Source organism: Pectinophora gossypiella, chromosome 13 (genome assembly GCF_024362695.1).
Source record: "Pectinophora gossypiella chromosome 13, ilPecGoss1.1, whole genome shotgun sequence".
NCBI lineage: Eukaryota > Metazoa > Arthropoda > Insecta > Lepidoptera > Gelechiidae > Pectinophora > Pectinophora gossypiella.
Genome location: NC_065416.1, coordinates 7900953 through 7919427, shown reverse-complemented (window position 1 = coordinate 7919427; position 18475 = coordinate 7900953). Strand labels below are relative to the sequence as shown.

Sequence of the window (18475 nt, the reverse complement as noted above, 5' to 3'; positions counted from 1 at the left end):
TTCTACCAAATATAAATGTTTGATTAAGAGCCATTAACCAAAATGAAGTTCCAAGGATGTGTGAACTGAAATTAAAAAGGCTTTCAATAAAAACAATCCAAAATACAATCTGCGGCAAGCAGCAGTGCAAATCCAAAAGCTCTAAAGAGTGATAGCATTGTTGAGAGCGCCGCAGAGCCACGGCCGGATCTCGCTCGGCCACGTTCCCCTTAATCTAATTATCTGGCCGCTTCGCTGCCGACTCCGGCCGAACTCCCCCACCCCACTGCCCTCTCAATTTTCCCCACCGACAGAACGTTTAAGTATGAAAGTATTTTAAGCAATCTATCCCGCAACATTGAATGGAATCTCAGATTTTAACGAGTTTCCAACATCTAAACTTTCCTCTAAAATAAATGCTTTGTTATTTATCCTCAATCGTCGATAAGAATATTTACTTTGTATTCACTTAGAAACTAATAATAAAAGAAATTCTCTGCTGCTTAAATAGGTATACCTAAATAATGGACAAACATAATACTTAATAAGTACTTGGTTCGTCTAGTAGGAGTGAGTAGTTAGGCGTATCAGCATTCGGAATTTGTGTTTTCCTGCAGCGCGGTTACAATCAATTAAATATAATTATATTACGTGGACTTTGCAATTTCCAATTTAAGTAGAACTTTTAAAGTAATATTTCATTATATTTAATGACGTATCAACTTTAATTTTGACAAGTGTTAAAGTACAATTTGTCTGATTGATTCTATAATTTTGTTAGCAAAATGTTTTGATCATCATCCGTCTTAATGTTAAACATAATCAAATTGGAAGTTGAGTGGCACAATAATGCCGATAAATGGATATCTGAGGAGGAAATCAGTCTCGGCTTCTCTGTTGCCGTAGTCGATTAATTAAATTATCCCGAGGGAGGTTGAAGGCGCGCACCGCGGCGAACACTTGCAGAAGCGGATAGACTTGCGAAATCACACAAAAGCGATTCCCCCAACACAATTCGCGCAAGCGAGAGCGGTTACAGCTACGGTGGGTTGACGCTGTTCACTAGTTTCCCCCACTGACACAGCACCACTAACTCGATCCGATTCCACTCGGGCTATTTGCTCTCCAGGTTCAATTATACCTCCACTTTGATATGCAAATCCAGTCGCTTTCGGCTAATTACGTAGACGCTTCCGTAGCACCGTTATAGACGTCAACTTGCACTGCTTCGTAGTGTATTTACTTCCCGTAAACAGACATTAACCTGTAGTACTCGTATCAATATGTTAATTAGAGGAAGAAAATACTATTTCCATTTTAAAGCCTTTTCTTCGAAAGATTTTACACAAAGTGTCAGTTCAACTCGGTAGTGCTTTCTAGTTATTTGCTTGTTGAAAATTTGAGTTATTCCCAGAAAACAGCGAACGTTATGATATGAATAACTCGGCACTTGGGACGAATCTCGGCAAACTCCCCTAGCCCGGCAACTCTGTTATTAGCTTAGCAGTAACGGGAGTCAGCAACTGGCAATGCAAGCATCCAACCGGCCCGCCCCTGACTATGTTAGTAAACGGGTCCGCTTGCATAGACAGTGGTTAACTCCACCGAAGTATGCATCTATGCATATCATAATGGGTCGTATCACTCCGCCCATATTCGATAAACAGTGAACTTGGATTCAGTGATATGAAGAGAAGATGTGAGTGGTGTAACTGGACTTAGAGGGAATCGTGTGGCTTAACCGCAATACCATGTCCAGTGGGACGCGCACTGAGTTACCGCTTACGGGCAAGGCAACTAGCATGCCTGCATTATTTATTGATCTCACATGCAACGATCAACATGCACACTGCACGTGGCGTAATAACACCTGCTTCCTTGCGCGGCAAACAAATAATTTGTAGACGTAAAAGTGTCAAATCAATGTGTTTAACGTAATTGCAGTAGGAAAATATAAATCGCGCTATTATAAAGCAATAAAAAGGTTAATAAAAGTTGAATTTGCGTTGGTAAAATTTTGCTATGTCCAAATAAAGTAGCTGCACTCCTAGTGTTCCTGAATGTCTTATGGTTGTAAGATGACGAATCTAGGGCACCAAGATGTGCGGTGTGTAAAATAATGAATCCATTATCTTACTGACACTAAGTAACGCTATAGTAGTAAGTTACGCTAGCCAAGGCGAGACGGGACACTAAACTTTAGTGACAATGGTGCTGATTCAAGTACACACCATGTAATTTTATATTAAGTTGTACCTATCATTTTCTTATCCGCGAAAAGAAAGGGACGGGTAATGGACAGGCATATATTTTTTGGAACACACGTCAATATTAAGCAGAAATTTAAAAAGCCCTTCCAAAATTTTATATTGATCAATAACTCGACAGAATTAAGTTCACAGCACACGTCAAACGGGTTGCATATGAGCGAGATGCATATTTTATTCGCCCGGGTTATTCATTAATTTTAAAATTAACAGTCCGTCCCTTTCGTTTTCAGCGGATAAGAAAATTACAGGTATAAATTAAAATAGGTACGTATAATTAGGATGTGCCTGCAGGAATCTGGGCCAATAGTAACCGTTTTTATGTTCAACAGTGAACTATCAACTCATATTGAAGTTATTGTGAACCTGACTATTGTCTAAAACATCTAGAAAACAATTTTAATATAAATGGAAAAGCAATAATTGCCAAACGGTAAATAAAATTATTAATTAATTTGCATGTAAAGTACGCTACTGGTTTATAAAATTTAAATTGATAGTCGGACAATAAAGCAACATATAAACACGTAGGCATTCGTTCATCTGAAATTATTACTGCGTTAATGGAATTGTCATTCGTGCCAATTTCAATATTAAATGCTAATTTAACTTGAAAATGTATTATTGAGTAAAGCAATAATTAATACGTGACCTGAGTTATCCATTACGCCCTAGGGTTCGCAGTTGCGCATGTTAATTTTGTTTAAGGGTTCCGACGACGTTAATTGCCAGTTAACTTTCATACGCATTTGATGTTCTTATGTATATCCTCAAGCGTTATCGCCTCAGGGATATGCAGAGAGAATTAACGGGCTTCGTTAATATTGTTACTTTTGAGTAAATCATAAAGAGCTAAATGTCCTATAATTCGTACTAAAATACTTATACTACTACACAGTACTACTTGTAATATTATGTGATATTAGTATCGGTAATACTTTAAGCCTGGGTATTTTTTTTATTGATTAAACACCGCACATGACGTGTAGGTTGCGTGTAAAAGGTCATCATCATTCATCAGGTGGCATATCACTTCTGGTCGATTAGGCTGGGTGGCGCGGTACAATCTGCGCACGGAGCGTATGGGGGCTTGGGCCGTATTAATAAGCTCATGAATACTGATCGCTTGCCAACACACCCGATTCTCCGGTACAAGCAAAAGTCTGGAAGTAATTACATAACAATATATCAAGTATTGATTCATGTTTATCGTATTAAACACAATAAACTCACCGAAATATTAAACACATACGGCTAACTACATAAATACGTGTTTCATTTTGAAATAAATATTTTTCACGAACAGCTAAAGAGAAATCAAAATACATTTAAATAACTCAAATTATAATTGAAGGTAAATGGAATCGCTTTGAATAAAATATTTCCCGAGGCTGCAATGGTGGGCGCCTCTTGGCAGGATTTACCTTACGCAAACCTGCCTCGGTTAATTGAAAGAGCTTCTTTCGTTTGGTGTAATATTTTATGCCACGAAGTCTTCCGCGCTACGAGAGAGTGCGATCCTGCTCCAGCTCGTGCCACCTCCCTTCTCGCCCTCTCATCTCCAAAGGCGTATACGCCTCTTTGTAAATGGCAATTCAGGAGCAACAAGAATATAATTTAATCTACTCCACGGAATCGGAATATAAATTTGTTTTCAACATTATCTTAATCGTACCTCTATTTTATCATTTTAAGGCGTGGGCTTATTTCTGAGAAAGGAATTCTTTTTTTACTTTCATTTCCTTTGAGTGAGAAAAATTGCTTTCAGAAAACAAGTTACATCAGCAATTATACTGTTGAAAATTTCAATCTGCCTTTTTATTAAATTCCCGTGAGCTTCTTTTTCGGTTCGTTGAATGTTATCGTTTGATATAATTACAAGTATTATTAGGTCGAGTAATGTTCGCGGCGAAGGCGTATAATAATAATTAGCATGAAGTCGGAGGGTCGATTGTTGGGTGCTTACATGAACCGCAATAAATTGCTCGCGCCCGCGCCGCGGTGCTGCGGCACGCGAGATAAGGGTCACCGCTACACCATTAAGTGCTACATTGTCACAGTTTCGCCGATCAACTATAAACTGTGTAACCCCACGTCGAGCGCTCCTACGTCACGCTTTATAACTTCTCACACCTACTAACCACCACTTAACCCGGCTTCGTGCTTTCTGCCCCACCCTTCCTTTAGTTTAACCAAACTTTTATAAAGTGCCAGCGTAATTATAATAAACTACATAACTACGAGATTAACATAATGTTTCCAGAATGTTCCACTTTTGTCTTGTAAACGAGCATAAAGTGAAAGAACAAATTGCGAGTTTCCCCAGTATTTTCCTCGCTCGGAAAAATATATGTTTTATTAAAGCTCGGCATTTCCGAGAGCGAGGCAACCCTCGGGCGGTGGGGTGAGGCTGGGGTGGTCGGCGGCGCGCCAGTGTATAACAGACAGTAGAGGGATATAAAACATATTTACGCGCCTATAAAGTACTCTCGTACGCTCACTCTCCACCATTTTCTTTTGTTCCTCGCTCGCAGCCAATGATAATGCTTTCTCCCGTTCGGTTAAACTTATTTCTCTTCCGTCTTATCTGGCTTTTCTTCGGCACTTTTATTTATAACCGAAGTGGTGAAACGTAACAACGTGAAATAAAGGATCTTCACCGCTGTTCGTCTTTTTACAATCTTGTTCGTTTCAATTTGTAGCTAGTAGGCTGTGATTTACATGCTAGAACTTTGTAACCCTTTAACCTTTTTCTCTTTTATTTTTGCTGAGTCCTTTTCTAAATCTTTTTTATCTATTTTGTATAACCACTTATTTAGAAAAGGTTTGATTATTTAATTCGTAATACGTCATCAAAAATACATTAGCCACAAATTGCTGTCATATCATTAATTTTGTTTAATGAGCTTTAAACAAACCATTAATATTAGTCACTAGTTTACACGGTAAAGTGGGTCCATCTGATCGTATCCTATTAAAGTCAGCGCTCAGAATGTGAAGGGTGCACTTGACGCTATTCAGAGCGACTAGAACGGAAGCCAGAGCGTTAACAGCAAAGCGAGGAGCGTCTTAATCTTGCGCGACAGTACGGCTCATAGCAGAAACCCCTTGCGTAGGTGAGAGGGTGTAATAACAAGAGTCCCCTCCCGCTGCCACCCCGTCGTCGCCCGCAGGCTTACCCTCTCGCAAACTTCTACGGAGATTCGTATTACTCTGTCGTGCTCGACTCTAACCGGCTTGACTTGGATAAGTCCCAACTGACGCCAATGGAATCCAAACCTTAAACACACCCGCTTACAACTCTCACATTACGCCGCCGAGGAGCTTACCTTTGTTTTTGATACCAAACATTTAGCTGTTTGTATGGTTAGGGAAATGTTTACTAACTCGACGGTTTGTACATTATACGGAAATAAGTTCTGCGAGAAAATATTATGGTTATTAGAAATATAAATGTAGAGACTAAACTTGTTACATCAGTTGTTCGACAATAATGGACAGTTGTTTTTCGTTGAAGTGTAACTGTGCAAATGACACAAAAAATAAAAGCTAAAAACATTGTAGGCACTTTCCGAGCGTGTAGGACAAAGGCGCGTCGTCAAAGGGCCGTAATTATCCGTAGGCGGGCGAGTGTTAGCACTCGACGCCGAGGTCGAGATATCTCTCGACGGATCAGCAGCTCACTCGGGATGCACTCTGCGATTCCGTTTGTCACTGCACACTGCACATGCACCCGGCTGCGGTCTGAGCTCTCGCTCTGATAAACGCATGTCAACGTGCTTTGAATGCGAAGCGCATTTAGCCACTGTGCCAACCACTGGCGTAATGTTTGCTGAACACGGCTTATGATTTATGAAACGATTGTCATGAGGTTGTGCTGTATAACATATTATTTATTCACATTATGAGAGTTCTGCGTCGCTACAGTTCACCAAGGTAAATATTGTCATCAAGATGATTTATAAGTTTTTTATTTATTAGTTTATTCGGTGTTTAAAACATGAGTAGACCAAACGGTAGGCAGCGGGTACGGCTTTACACGCAGATAAGCCGGCGCTATTTGCACGTCGTCGTACACGACCCGGCACCGGCTGTAATTAGCCGCCCGCAAAGTTGGCCGGAATGCACACCGACACATCCCTACTATCCCACCGATACACATACCGTGCATAATTTATACTAGTCCCGCTTCAGTCCCGCCTCCCACCACAACTGGAATTAGTTGCTTTTGTTTCATCCACTTTAGTGGCGCGCGCTCGTTTCCGAGCAGGTGTAAGTGCAAAGTTGTTGGCGAGCGTGCGAACCCTCACTGATTACTTTTCTACTTCCGATTGCCACTTTCTTAAGTTTCGATTGCTATGGACACCCTCGTACGTTTTCCTATTATTAAAAATGTATGCTTTCCAAACTAGAGCGACGTTTTCTGATTTTTCTATCGTGTTAAAAAGCTCGTTGTTTTGAATAATTTATGTATCAAAAACTTTCTTTAACACAGTGTTTTTAAAGTCATAAAATATTATATCAAGTATCGCGGGTGGAGCGAGCATCCAGGAGTAGAAGATAAGACTTTTAACGGCTCAAGTTTCAGCGTCGTTATTTATGTCGTAAATAGCTCTACATCGTTAGTGGCGGGAGAAAACAAGGCGAACGAGCAAAGTGATAAAGAGGATACACAGCTCTCCATGACTTGAGCGTCTACACTCATTAATATTTCGCCAACTCTGTGACGACAGCCAATTTATACATTCCGTCTGGAGTGGAAATTCAGGGAATTATTATAAAGTAATTTAACTTGTACGATCCTTGGAGAGTTGAGGAGGTTGACAGGTGTTTAAATACACGCGTAACCGTTTCCCCCACGCTAAGATTTTCCGTATTAGGTACACCCGTGTCGAAGCCACTCGGGCGTACTGTGTGGTGCTAGGAGCTCTCTCAACTTGCCATTAATTGCTCGTTCCGACGTGGCCCGAATACTTACATGTATCCCGCCGTCTCGCCCCTAGATCTCACTTAGGTGAGTAGGTACTAAAAATGCACTGTCAGCACAAATCTGTTACACATGGTTTTTGAAATAAAGACCTATATCTTTTATAATGCTTCTATTTTGAGAATAATTACTTGATGATAGGTCAGGGTGAAGAGAGTCATGGAGGTGGCGACGACCACACGTCTGCCAACGCTCAAGAGCCGCGTCTAATTGGCTATCAACACACGTCGTGACTGCGGCCCGCCGCCTGTCACATTGCCCTTTGTCATAATAAATAAGTAATTTGTCTGGCAACGCTCTCCAGCCAGCAACCCACCCTCCATACATCTTGTCTCTAGCATCTACTCGTATCGTGTCAGCTACCAGACAATTAATTGATTTAAGCTCTTTGTTGGCCTCTTGTGGACATACTTAGTCTGTGTGCACACCATTGAAATAGTTATGTTTTATTTAGTAATGAGGCTATGTACCGGTATCTACTTAACTTTTATGATTTAAGAAGTAAACTTGCATAACATACCTAATGTTATAGTATTAGGTATGTAAATAAATTCAAATTTATGACATTTAACTACAATACAAAGCTGTGTACAAAATGTGAATGTTGCAACAAAATGTTATTAAGTAAAGTGGCGGGCTCACTTCAAAGCCATAGAGAAGCATAACGAGGGCAGTTGCTCTAATTCAATTAGGATTCAAAACGTATAAAGAGATTAAAATGAGCTTTTAATGGGTATCAGAGAGCGGAACCGGTTCGGGCGGGCGGCGCGCGCGATCGTGTAATATCGCCAGTGAACATTCTCGCGAGCTCATTTAAGCGGTTTTTGTCCTCGCCTCGTGTTTATCTTATTATACCGCTGTTATTGAACCAGGTTTACTTCGCCCGATCGCTTACGTTGCCCACCGTGGTCAATTGTCATGATTCCGTGCTGCATACATGCTCCCCCGCTTTTCAATAACTTGATATGACCAATTTCTGTACACGCGTAACACAAACTTCCCTCATAACAATATCGTAAATTGTATCTAAAATGTTTAATACTAATATACATCTAATAAGGGACTTTCCAGGCTACGTTTCCCAAAAACAAAACATATATAGCTGGAGTTGTATAGATTTAACGTGATAATTATCGATTTTCTCATTGCTCGGGTACATAATTATTAAAAATATAATGCAATGGCAGACGCATATATAAAAATAATTGCTGCTTGATATTTTATCAGATATGTATAGAATTATGTTGCTACCTATATTGATTCTCTTTATTTTGACCAGATTTATAAAGGGTGGAAGAGATATGTGCCTGTGTGTAATAACAAAGGTCATCATTTATACCCAAAAACAAAGATAAAATGTGCATATGTTTGTTATCGGTGAAATTAGAAGATTAAACGAACGCAACTCTGTACTTTGTTTTGAAGGAATGTAGCCTAGAAAGTCCTTGTAAATAGGCAAGTTCATAATTTAGGTTTCTTGACATTTAAATATTTTCATGAAATAAAATATGTTTTTTCGCGAAGCACAGCGATAAATAAGTTTTCTTATCGACGCTGACACGCCGCTTTCACGCCCATCTTAGTCGACACCCACGCCCACGAACGCGGGCTATTTTAACCGCGATGGCTGTTTAAAATAATTTGTCGACCGCAAGATTTAAATCTTCCAGTTATTTTATTAGAAATTTGTGATTGATGGACCCATTAACAGCTTCACATCAATTTTAAATCGTAATCTTGTTTTACACCCTATCGTAAACCGTACGCGAATAATGCGCAAGACAGATCATTATTTTATATGGACCCTAAAGTACTATTCTACGGCACTTTAGCGTTCGCCGTGTCAGATTATTCTCCTCTTTATGCCGTGGAGAGAGATGCGTCGACCACTTTGTTGTTTTATACTTCGTCACTCGGCGACTTTATGCACCGCCTCATTGCTCTTTGCCGTTTCGCTTAGTTTCCCCTCTCTATTTTCGACTCACGTTACTATGTAAATTTATTTTAAAACTAGCGTTACTCGAGCAGCTTCACCTCTGTTAGTTGTATCACTCGACAACGACTTTTAAAACGGTCCATTAGCCTTTTAAATTGCGCAGAACGTATTATGTAAATTAATATCATAATTAGTAGCCGAAGGTATGACGTGACGTACACAGGTGCGCATGACATAAATGGAATTGTAAAGGTTTGTGTTTTTAAATTAATTCACAAAAAAAAGAACAAAGGAGAGAAATTAAACTCAATTATGAGCAGTGTAATCTGGTGATAAGCCCATAAACGGGACAATTCGTTGGAGCATTCCACCCAAACTGCGGCCATTACGAGGAACGGTGTAATAACCAAGCCGCGGCCCGGTTCACTCGACCCGAGCTCCACAAACGCTCGAAAACAAACTACATTTTTATATGGAGAGCAAACAAAATGAGTTAGCGGTGCCGCTACGGCGCTATCCTATGTATTCCTAGTGAGCGAGCTTGAAAATTCACTTTAATACCTTTGTTCTACAGCTTGCGCTTTACAACTCTCATGTTTCCCGGAAATATTTTACCCGAGTTCAGCTTTATTTTATGTGTGAATATTTTCCACTCCATTTCTCTTTCCGCATAGATTAACGCTACGCAATTTACTTTTAATACTGTTTATGCCGGAAATTCGTTGTATTTATTTTAGTGTCCGAAGTAAATCTGGCATTAATACCAGTAATTTTTAATTTAAATCAATGTGATTTCCTCTATCTTTGTAGTATAAATCTTTTAAAGGGTTTGATTAAATCGGCCCGTGTCAAGCTGTCGACTCTAGCCTTAGGAAGGGTTGGGTCGGTCACTAAACGACTCTTCAGTGCGGAGGGTACATAAAGTTGAGATAGAGGAAGCGCCGACCCCGGTCATAAGTCAGCTGATAAATTTGAGCCGCGAACAGGCTAGTTCGTCCTCTCTATTATGTTTTTTTATATCATTTGCTTTATGTGGCAAAGATTACTCATACCTTTTATCATGCAGCGTAAAATCATTTTTAACACGCCTATTTTATTAGTATGACTATATTCTTTCTCAATGAAACAATATAAAACAAAAATTAATAATGAATTATACGCAAATATTCATTTTGTAAAGAAAAATATTTAAATGAAAGAAATAAATAAATCTAATAAACATATTTTATAATACAAAGGTTGTGATCGCTTTCATTGTGAAATTAAATAAAATAGGAGAAATTTTACCAGTAGAGTTTATTCATTACATTACATCCCGTAGCGAGCGAGCGCGGGGTGTGGGGGGGTGGGGACACCCTCCGCTCAGTTTATGGATATAACCTCGACAAAATACCCCTAAAATTGCACTGTTTTTATTACGTTCTCTCTTTATCTCTTTCGGTTTGTTGCTCTTTTTTTACGACATTATTATTTTATTAGCAAACTCTGTTTACATAATAACAACACCAACTCAAACTTAACAGCTATCTTGTACAACTTGCGGTACAAGGTTACGAAACATTACTTGTCATTTTAATTTTCCTCCAAATTTACCAAAGTAATACCTATACCTAATATTAACGTATAATTTTCGTCGTCTAAACGCGATGGTAAATGATTATACAGGGTGTTAGTGACATCGTAACGAATACTGAGAGGGATGATTCAGACCATGATTTTAAAACCAACCACTCGTAGCGTAATTGTATCTATTTATCTATACGTACAGGTGTAAACCCTTAGAATGTTTTAAATTAGTTTAATATAGCATTTACTAATAAACATACTATTTAGAGCGTGAAAGCCCCAATGACTTAGCACGTAACTCCCGCGCGCATTGCTTTTTTCTTAAAAGCTCTTTGTATTCAATTCAAAAGCTACGTAAGTCACCCTTGTTCAAAACGGTTGATAAATGTTTCCACTAGAATTTGATTGGTTAATTTTCAAAACTTCTGTTCTATTTTTCATTTAAATAATCTGACACGAAATGTTTCTTTTCTCTGATAAATGACACGTTGGCTATCCTGGTAAATTTACATAATGAACGACTAATCATCACTGTAGCTCAAGCTAAAATCGTTTGTGATGACACATGGAAATATCCCGTGCGATTTTTCTGTATCATTAAATGAAAACATTGTTTAGATGCCAAATAGTTCGCAAGAGCGATAAAACAAAGCGGCTGGCAAACGACCAAGTCGCGCAGCGCGACACGAGTGGATGGGCGCGCGATTTGTGACGCGAGCGCCGCGCGCCCGAGTCGAGCTCTGCGTCTGTACCGCTCCGCCTCGCATCACTGCGTGCTTAGCGCGGATTTGCACGGATACGATTCAAATGGCGCTGCCGTATTGCAATTACACTCCCTTTGAACGCGCGGAATGCGCTACGTATGACATTCAATTCAATTTTGCTCACAAAGATAACGTCGAAACTCTCTTTCTCTTTGACCAAAGCCTCTTACCTATGCAACAATGCTTTGTTACCAAATTGTTTGGACTAACCACCTACAAGCTATGTTCAAATTATATTTGAGTATGCACAGATTCCCTGAATGCGAGATATGTAATCAAAACGATGATCGGGCATCAAGTTTAAATATGCACTAATTAGGTTGGTTGCTACACGCTCAATTATGCATGAGCATGTTTACAATTTGTTAGTACATTGTTGTTTGTGCATTTACCGACATTATTTACATAATTGACATGTGATGTATGAATGTATGGAAAGAACATTGAGATATGGTTGACATTAGATGGCTAGAGTGATTCAGTGTGGGCGACATGTGCCAGATAGCTCGCGTGTCAGCGCGCGGTTTGATCCGAGCTGTCGGCTGCACAAGCTACATTAACACTAGCAGTTGGCACTTGATGGACACATTCCGGACAATTTTCAAAAGTGTCCACCTGGCCGTGGGCGGACTCATCCAACTATTCACTTTGATGTTCTGCTGCTCTGCCTGTAAATAAACAAAAGGAAACATTGAAACACAATTAGATGACTCAGAGATTACGTTTTGATCTAACGATCTAATTGCCCGTTATTGCTACTGTCCAAATGTTAAACAAATCGATCATTACACAAATATACGATTCGATTATTTATCAATTTCATGCCACAAGTAATTAAAGTAACGACCTATTTACGTTCTATTTATTACCTGGATAAATAAGAGAAAATCGCAACAAACATTTTACGTATTCTGCAATTGACTTCGGATTCATTTGTGAATTTTATATGGGTAGGTTAAGTCGAGTTAATTAATTTACGGCGAGCGAGGTGAGGCTCGATTAGCGGAATAAATTGGGCTTGCGGCGGCGGCGGGCGGTGGCGGAGGCGGCGGCGCTCGGGCACAATCTCCGCGCAGTAAACACTGCCGACAACAAAGGCGCCCAGCGATCGCCCCCCCGCGCGAAAGGCGAGCTTAATGCTCTCTCATTATTTATTCACATCTATAACGAGATTGTCAGTGCTCCCCCGCTACTCTGCACTCACTTATTTGTCTCGCTACTCCCGCCGTTCGTCGCCATGTTTACTCTCAGTCGCTCTTTTTGCTCGGATAATTCTTTTTTGTGCGGGAGTTATAAAGCTATTACGGTTTCCTTTTAAGTTTTCTCCCTCTAAAATTACCAACAACCGGCAAGCTCTGCTTTGCACGCTTACAGTTGAGTATAGCATTGAAATTGTAATATTTTCTCTTTCGATTCGTTCGAACGTCTGCTTTATTTGCATACATTGCATCTTGAACTCACGACGCAATTTCATTCAAACAATATTGTTTTTAGGTAGAATTTCGTAAAGACCAATTTATTGTGAATATAAAAATATATGGACAAAAGTTAATATACCTATACAACATATTCGTTTAGTCAAGTGCAGATGTGTAAACATATAAAATCTAGCATTCTTATTGCGGATGCCAAGAGTTGAATCTGGCACGTGCGAGTTCATGTGTTGTAAACACAAATTTGTACATACTAAACACAGAATAAATTCGCTGTACGCCCATAGAAGCTCGTGGAAACAACGTTACACTTGAGAATTTTTATTCAAAAGATATGAAAAGCGGTGGAGCACTTGCAAACGGCTAGATAATGCCGGCGTACTCGGCGCAGTCGTTGAAAATTTTATGTCGCCTCTCGCTGCATCGTCGACTGCATCTCTCCCCCCGCATCCGTAATTCCACACCCTCTTTAGTGCTGTCACTATCGGTGCACATTTTGCGGTATTCATACACTGATTGCATTGCAATTTAAATACCGTGCTGTGTTTAAAAAATGGATTCAAAATGATATATATTCCCTCTGTGTTTGGATTCAATTTCGTAACATTTTACAAGTAGACGTCTATTTAACTGAAACACCATATTGATGTAGATAAAAAAGTTCTGTATAACCGGTGGGAGCAGTTTGTATTGCAGAGTTTGCATTGTAGTCTGTACGGTACTCAGCGCGAGATTACTCCAGCTTTAGAGAGATCCGGAGCACCGGGCGCTCCTTTGTGCTGTTGACGCTTCTCCGTTTTTCCGCCTTCCCTCGTTCCTTTGCCGCAAATCTCCGTTGCGGATCCTTTCGACGACAATACATCTTTGTACCACTATTTCTGTTATTGGTATAAAAAATATTTTGCTATTGAACGTCTTATTTGTTTTATGTTACTTAAGTATTAATAAATGACTAGAGATTTCAATGTAGTCGAATAAAATTTGGGAGCAGTGTCTTGCCCTTAGCCACGTAGAAGACGGTAACCTCCTGGTATGTCCTCATTATAATTCTAACAGCGCAGACGCGAGTCATTCATACATTTGTATGTCTTGTGCATTAGTCGTTGTCGCCTTTTGTTACGTCCTCGTCCATTCTCGAGTATCACTTTCAAATTTTTTACGCACGCTCTCTCTTTTTAAGTCGTTTAACATCCTGCATAGATATATTGCCCGCTTTTAAACATTGGGCCCATCAAGATAAAGATTTTTGTGGTAAAAACAGAAATTTAGATAAAAATGCATTATAGACATAAAAAGATATTTGATACATATTCTTCTTCTACATATCCCGATAAAAGCTTTCAACAATAATTTGGCCATAAATTGAATGAGACTCAAAATAAATTCCGCAGTTACCGTCTGACTCCCAATAACTCCCACTCGCGGCTCACCGCTGGTTGCCATTTTTAGCAATTCATCCGGAAAAAATATCCACACATCATGCAAACATGATAGGGTTTTCAACACGACCCCAAAACAAACGTAACTTCATTAAAACTACATAGGGAAGAATCGCTTCGTTTTTGCATTCATTAAAAATCGAATTTTCATGTCAATAAAAATTCAAACAACCAGCAAAATTTAATCGGCGCTAAAATAGAGTCGAACGTTATCGAGGGTCCGTTTTCGCCCTCTCATTAGAGAGCAAGCCCGGAGGGTCGCGCACCGTAAACCAGTACTCTAGTGTATCGTAAGTGTTAATTACTTTTGTCACTCCACAGGCAGTGGTTAACAAATCACGTTGTTACATAATCCCGCCGCCGAGTACTTTAATTTACATGGACTGACGCAACATTGTTTGTATAATAAATTATTATGCCTTGGAGCGTTCTTAACGGGAGGCTAAATCGATAAGCGTCGTTTTTATTGCATCATTAACAAGCAGCGCAAGGGGCGATTTCAATCTGCGTAATCAACGCCAGGAGCTCCGACACTGGCTAAATCTAATTGGTGCTAGAAATGTAAGGGATACTGCGAAATCGTACATGCCTTAATATTAATGAGGCGAGTCCGCACTTTGTTGACATATCATTTTTTTTTTAAACAACAAACAGCCTGAAAATTTCATTTCCCGAAAAACGCTGCAATATCACACCGGCTCACTGATTTCATACACTGTTTTTTCAGGTAACATAACTCGGATAGCAATATTGGAATTGATTCAATCCGGCGTAATATAATTTCGTATCTGCGTTGAAAAATGGAAATTTCATTTGGGCTTTCAGAATTGTATTGTACTGAAAGTGGAAAAACGAGTAAAGAAATATAATCGAACATTGTCGCTCGCTAGCGAATTTCCGGCTCACTGCCTTTTGGGACGATTGAATAAAATTTTACAAAATATAAACTTTTACCTCTAGCGTCTGACAACCGGCACTTCAACAATTTGTAGTTTTGCCCTGACATTTCGTAACTTTAGAATTTAACGCACTAGTTGACGGCACATTCTCTCAACTTTGCTTCATTTGTCGCTTACTTGTATAACGTAAATTATTTTGAACAGAAATATCTTTCTTTCAGTTCTATCTTAATGTTTTGTCGTAAGCATTGACTTAACTTTCATAATCTTGTTTATTGCTATGAGCTTTAAAATGAAGTATCCACAATAGTTAGATGTAGTTTTCCCTGCGGTAGTTTACAAAACTAACAATGACATTTATAGCGGTGTGATATACTGTGGATTGCATACTGGCTCTAATAAAGCTCAGTTGGTCAAATGCAGTTCCTCCATTAGATTCCCGGTTTAATTATGCAAATTGCTTTTAGTGTAACTGAGCCGGGGCGAGTTTAGTTCCCGCTTAGCAACAGAACACGACTTATTGTTTTGCGTATATGTGTTCACAGCTTTATTTAAATAGCTTCGAGTTGTTTCATATTCTTAGGTACACTGTCTATAAGTAACAAATTAAGTCATTCTTATAATTGCGTCAGTAGTGTTCATAATGACTCGAAATATTATAGGCAATTATCTGTGTTTCAATACTTTAGAAAAAACAAATTTCCTAATGTTTAGTCTCGACATCTGCTTCATTCTTCCGATATTCAAACAGTAATACGAAATCTGAAATCATAATTCAGCGTATAAATAAACGTCAGTTGGATGAAGCTCTTCAACTCAGCTCTTTGATCCGTGATTTTTTGTCACTGTTTATACAAAGAGATTCATATCGCTTTAATTTCCCCTCGGTATTATACGTTAATATTTTACGTGAGATCAGAGTTTCTCACAAAAATAATCTGCTCCTCTCTTTTGGGGAAACTCTTACAAATTGCCCTTTACATTTATAGATTCTTCTACAGAGACGGTTGCTGAAGACAAGTCGAGATTTATCTCGCTTATCCCTGCCGCTTTACTGTTTCCCTCTAAAATAAGGGGTCGTCTTTTATCCGGTTTTTTTTCTCCTTATAGAATAAATGATTCCAAATTAATATTTTCCGTGGGGAGAGCTTTTATTGCGTCTTTTTGTGAGTCTTCATTTATGGCGAAGATAATTTATTGAGTAGAGTGGTCTCTTACAGTTTATTCAGTAAAGGACAATGTAGAGTTATTTATTATAAGTATAACTTAAGTTTTAAATATTTGTATAAGAAAGAGCTGGCCACTACGGTATTTAAAACTGAATTGACCGTGAAAAGAGGTTTAGACCCGAGACCGGAATCTAGGTGATGGTTACCCTACAGCGAGCGCTTTAATCGCGCGATCGTAAAGCAATAAGTTATAAAACGAATATAAATAAATCGGCTTATGGCGGTTTTACTGCTTTTCGCGAATGTGTTATTGCTACGACCGGAATGTGCTTGTGATACTCTGCGCGTAATATTGATATCACAGAGACTTGAAGGTAATTGTATTTATGGAAGAATCTTTTATAGGTTTGTCAGATTGTTCGTATCTCTTCCCTGTAAACATGGTAAAAATAAAGCGCAAGAAACTGGTTACAAAATTGCTAAATGTGTTTATTAGCCAAACAAAAGCACCACCACCGCCTATTTGCTACCACTATATGCACTTTGTTCGCTTTTCTTCGTTACTACATGTGCGAATATTCTTATTTCATCCTAGATCCTAGGGGTATCTCGAGGAGTGTAATATAGTAACCGTGACAGTTACCGTTGAGGTTGGTAATCCATCTCACAACCCAAACAATAAGAATATTGGTTTAATGTAAAAGGAGGTTATTATATTAATCCTGTAGTTTCTCAGTAATACCTGTAAAGCTTAAAATTCATAACCTTTGGCAAGGTTATCAATATATAACAGGATGAAACTGGGCTCAAAGGTGCTTCCTTAGGAAACAACATTAGTACTAATGAATATAGTAACCTAGAATTCAGCAATCTTAGCTGTTTGTATTCCATTGGAAAAATATGTTTTGAACAAGTTAATAAACGTCAAGAGTTACAATATAAAACATAGGTACCTACCTAATTACTTATACGAAAATGTCAATATAGGTATGCCAGTCTACTGTCGACTGGAAAGAAAAAGGAAAAGCAACAATATTATACTGTCATACAGAAATCGAAATCAGTTTGGAACGTTTATTTTCCTCAAAGCCTAGGGGTAATTTTTTGTCGACGTGTATTAGCTTCCGAAAGCCGTTTACATGTGTAGCGATAGCGAGAAATGCTCAACGAGGCGGTTTTGTTGGGCGGGCGGCGCGTGCGCGGAGACGAGGGAGGGGGGCGCGGGCGACGACCGGCCGCACTAGCGCCTCGGCCGCCGCGCCGACTGCACGACACTACGCTCTGGCTTCCTCTTTGTTCCCTCGTGTCGTCGCTGTGCGAACCTCGTTCCATCGTTATTTTTGTTCCCCGCATCGGATGCCTGTCTGGATTTCAGTGCTCAAGGATTGCAGTGATTTTTACACCGGATTTTATACTTTGTTGTTTTCGCTGTGATAGAAAAAGTTTTGTGTTTTACAGTGAAACCACAGAAAGCTCCGCTGAAAGAGTTTCTGAAGTTCCAAGTTTGTGTTCAGTGTCATTTAATATCGACTCATGTGTGTACTTTGATGTTATGTGATAGCGTGTGTTAAAACAAATAGTGTGACATAAGAAGCGGTAAACAAAAGTTACCATAGTGAGGATCAAAGATTCCCCCAAAAGCAATGCTGAAGGTGGTGGTAAGAAAGAAAGCAAGAAAAAAGGTGCTAAACAAAAATCTGAGAATAACGGAACGGTGACAAGCAAGAACGAGAAAACAGCTGCTGTCTCCAGGACGGACAAAGAGAGCCACAAACGATCATCGGCTAAAGATGAACAAGAAAAGCAGGTAATAAATAGTACACTCCAATTCCACGAAACGTGCCATACGAAAGTTATATCGTACAACGTGCAATCTACTAATTTGACAATATCTTAGACTGGTATCAACACCAACCACGCACATTGGATTCTTGGTCGGCACAAAGACAAAAGCAGCAATAAATTACCTTGATGAATAATACTTCTACCAGTGCTTTAACGTTTATTACTAAAGTTGACGTGACAGGAATCGTAAA

At 39.3% G+C, this 18475-nt stretch overlaps 1 protein-coding gene across 4 annotated transcripts in view; it reads left to right on the top strand.

Annotated features, from left to right (window-relative positions):
- Positions 1–18475, top strand: part of LOC126372054 (mucin-1-like) — a 60194-nt gene that overhangs the window by 28528 nt on the left and 13191 nt on the right. Inside the window, exon 1 of one of the 4 annotated variants that reach the window (XM_050017576.1) lies at positions 17671–18246. The exons of the other annotated variants lie outside the window; for them this stretch is intronic. The gene's annotated coding sequence lies outside the window, so the exon portion shown is untranslated. Of the gene's footprint in view, positions 1–17670; positions 18247–18475 lie in introns of those variants that run through there. 4 annotated transcript variants of the gene reach the window in all.